Here is a 3,912-nt window from a genome sequence, read left to right as displayed (position 1 = left end):
GGGGCAGCTGTGCCCCGCGAGCAGCAAAATCCCTCGGCACGCTTTCAGCATCCCCAGCGCAGCTTCGCGGCTACCGAAATCTGCTGTTTTCCCTGTGGCGGAGCGAAGTCGGGAGATCAGGCTTCTGTTCCGTTATGAAACTCGTTATTCATACGGAAAAAAAACCCAAAACCAAACCTCCTGTCATCCTCCGGGGGCTGGATCAGCCTCATAAAGAATATGTTTCCTACGAGGAGGAGGGTCTTTTTGTCATCAAGGTGATGGAGTTTCCCAGAGCCTGGTGACGAAATAAATAAATGGCACAGCTTCAGGTCCTCCTCTGGCTGCAAGCAAATGTGTTTGAAACGCGGGAATGCGGCTTTTTATCAAAAAGTAATACAATAAGGCAATGTCTCTGAATAAAAGATAAGCAGGGCTGCGCTGAGTCGCGACCAAATTAATGGCAGCACCCCTCCATCAGCAGGCCTGATGTTTGCTCAGACATTAAACGCTGCGGACGGGGATAAACCTGCATTAGCAGCGTGGTGGCGAGGGGGGGGGGACACCGGAGAGGCCACGGAGCTGCTGAGCGTTAATTATAAGCCCGTTCCTGCCTGAAATTAAATTCCACCAGAAAGAGGTGAGGCGGCAAAGGGGGAAGAGTGTGGTACCTGCTTTGGCTGTTTGCTCCACGTTGGGAATGCATTTTTCCAGCAGTAGCGTGGATGCTGCCCGGCTGGGGAGGCGCAGCCCTGGCTGGGGGCTCTCGCTCTGCAAAGCACCCAAATCCGGGCATTTATTTATGCCCCTAGCTTTGGGTGTCGGTTTGCAGGGCTTTGCCTTAACCACGGCTCTTCCCTCCCCGTGATGCGGTGTTGCGGGGCTGTGCATGGATGCGCTCCCTGGATCTGGGCTTGCAAGAGAAAGTCCCATCCCATCCGCTGCCCTCCCGCAGCTCTGCCCCGGGGCGGGGGGTCTCTGTCAGCGCTCCCGAGGCTCAGGCGGGTGGGTTTGCTCCAAATCCCTTGGTAAAAGGGGTCCCATTAAGCAGGCAGTGGCACTGGGGGGCCAGAGGGGTTAAGAGCCCGCAGCAGGGACCCCCTGCCTGGGGATGCTGAGGTGCTCCAGCAGCTCCCTTGACCTCCTTGTGTTTGCAGGGGCGGGGGGAAATAGGAATTTTTCTCTATTGATGTTGCCTTGCAAGAGAGGGAGGGTCTGGCTTTTTTTTTTCTCCCTGGCTTTTGGGATGGAGATGGCTCTGGCAGAGCCTTTTAGCGGGGGTTGTGTGCACTCTGTGCTTTCCCCAAGACTGGGCACGCGTGTGCAGGCTGCATTTTCTGGTCCTCGCTGCAGTTTCTCCCCTCCAGCCCTGCCTGGCCCCTCTTCCTCAGGGATGAAGGAACGGCCCGGCACGCTGCGCCTGATGCATACGTGGGCATCGTGTCCCCTGGGCCCCGGGGAAAGGACGTGGAGGAGAGCAGGTCAGGGAAAACCATCGCTAGCAAGAGGCTTCTCTGAGAGCCTGATGCTCGCTGCCTGTCTGTCCAGCGGCTGTCAGTCTGTCTGCCCTAGCGCTGCCCCAAACTGGGGCAGGGAGCCACAGCTCCCATTGCTGGGCATCAAGTTTCCCAAATTTAAGCTGGGCATGGGCTTACTCGCTGGCTGAACCCCTTCTCCCCCAGCCTCGTGTCCTCATCCGTGCGCGTTCCTGGCGTTTCCCAGCTGCTCCGGGCTGGGAGCGCTTAGGGAAACTGGGAAGCCCAACCTGAAGGAAATCTGGGCTGTCTGACCCCGTGTGGGCGATGCAAACTCTGCTGGCAGCTGCTGGTTGTGTTCTGTCGGAGGGTTTTAACCGATGTGGATGTGCCATGTGTTTGGGGTGGCTTTAGGGCTTGGTGGAAGGGGGTGACGCAGAGGTCCCTGCTGCGGGCTCGGTGCTCGGAGCTGCTGTGCAGACAGGGCTGTGCCCAATGCGGGGATCTGCGAACTCCGGTGGGTGTCCCCAGGACCCCTTGGGATGCTGCTGGTCCCGCTCCGGGCTTGCTCTGCTCTTCTGCAAAAGCCCGGGGGGGTTGCGTCGTGTCCCTGTGCTGGCTGGGGGAGTTTGGTTGTCCCCTTTGCCGAGTGGCCCTGGGCTTGTTTTGCAGGGACAGGGTGGTCTGGAGGGCTGCGTGGTGCTGGGGGGGGCCTCTCCTCTCTCTCTCTCTCCCCAAGGCCATCTGCATTTATAAATAACGTTTTCACCAGCCTCCACCCAGGAGCAACTGGGCATGAAACCCCCCCCCACGTCCCCTCACCCCACGCCCCTGCCTGCGGGTGAGGCAAGGCTGGGGGCTGCGGTGGGCTCTCCCATCCATGCCTGTGCTTATCGGGCTGGCATCGCAGGCTGATGTTCATCCTTATCTGCACGTGGGACCGGCAAGGGCATTCAACTCAGAAGCAGCTCGGCAAGCTGCTCCGAAACCCAGCGGTGACAGGAGATGAGATAATGTTCCCACGCGAGTGTAATTAAGCCTCCTGGCTGGATGCCTAATGAACGGCGGAGCCCTCGGTGCCAGGACAGGACTTTGCAGGGGGATTTTTGCTGCCCTCTCCCCATGGTCAGTGCTGAGCTGGGGATGCTCCTCGACAGGGCTGCTGCTCCTGCAGGACACAACCCACCCTGAGGTCACGTTGGTTCCTTCCCAAAAGGAGCAGAGGAGTTGGGGAAGAGGGCAAATTAATGGTCCGGCGTGGAAAAGAGTAATTCTGGAAGTTTTCATGGCTTGCTGCTTTCCAGCTGCTCAGGGCTGGTGGTTAAATGGTCGTTGAACACCAGTCCCTGTCCCATCAGTGGTCACAAAGCTGGGGAGATAAAAGCCACCGGTTCTTCCAGCGCCGCCGGTGGAAGGCGATGTTTTCTGGATGCTTTGGACTGGGGTATGTAAACCAGCACAGAGCAGGCTCTGGATCACCTGGGGGTCCCCGTGGCTCAGAGGAGGGCGCTGAGCAGCCCCTCCATTCTGCACTGCACAGAGAAGCTGAGGAACGAAGGGGCCAGGATGCGGCCCCCGTGCATCCTCACATGGATCCTGGTGAGGGAGAGCGCTCAGCCTGTGCCCTCCCCTTCCCGGGAGTGGGGATCTGGGTTATTCTGGGCTCAAATCCCAGGCTTTGCTCTGGATGAAGCAATTCGAATGGCCCCGACTAAAAAAAAAATCCCCAGTGAGATGCCCAAGCCCCCTTTGCCCAGCTCCCGGCCGCGAGAGCAGGAGCAATCAGGCTCAGATCGCTGCAATTTGTGAAGCTTTTTGTGCCGGCAAGCTTTTCCCAGCACAACGGAGGAGCCTGACAAACTCCCCGAGCTTTGTGTCTGATTGCAACGGACAGGTTTTAGCTCCCAGAATATAAAACCCTTTTGCAAAACACTAACCTCAGCTAAGGGGAAAGGGAAGGAAAGGGGAGAAAAGAGCTGATTTCAGCAGCTGCAGTTTGCTGTATTTTTCATCTTGCATCAGCAAGTCAGGAACACAAATAATCTGGGCTTATATGCTTCAGCGATGCTGGTGCTGAAGAATCTCCCAGCCTCCACTGGCTGTAGCTCCGCAGCATCCAAAATCAGGGCTGTTGTTTTATCGCCTGAGTTTTCTCCCCGTTTTCAGTGGATTCGTGGCTGGGGGGGGGGGGGGATGGATCCTGCCCAGCTCCTGGCAGGGGCCCTGTGTCTGAGTGCATTGACAAGGTGCATTTCTGCATAGCAGAAGCCATCTCTCTTGGGCTGGGGTGCTAATTCGGGAGCGATGCTCCGGGGAGGGGAAGCCTTGCTTCATCGCCCGAGGGAGGCTTGGCCCAGGGTGTGCGTGAAGGAAGGAACAGATCCAGGCTGGCTTGGTATTGATTAAACACCAAACATGGGAACAAAACACCTTTTTTTTTTTTTTTTTTTTTTTAAAC

General features: G+C 57.4%; 1 protein-coding gene across 1 annotated transcript in view; it reads left to right on the top strand.

The window, feature by feature from the left end:
• The window catches only part of GFRA2 (GDNF family receptor alpha 2), a gene marked incomplete at its 3' end in the record, with an annotated part of 22,487 nt that overhangs the window by 9,895 nt on the left and 8,680 nt on the right, over window positions 1-3,912 (top strand). The window lies entirely within an intron of this gene.

Source organism: Egretta garzetta, unplaced genomic scaffold (genome assembly GCF_000687185.1).
Source record: "Egretta garzetta isolate BGI_Z169 unplaced genomic scaffold, ASM68718v1 scaffold296, whole genome shotgun sequence".
In the NCBI taxonomy this organism is placed as follows: domain Eukaryota; kingdom Metazoa; phylum Chordata; class Aves; order Pelecaniformes; family Ardeidae; genus Egretta; species Egretta garzetta.
The sequence above is the reverse complement of the archived record's forward strand: the minus strand, read 5'-3'. Positions and strand labels throughout refer to the sequence as shown.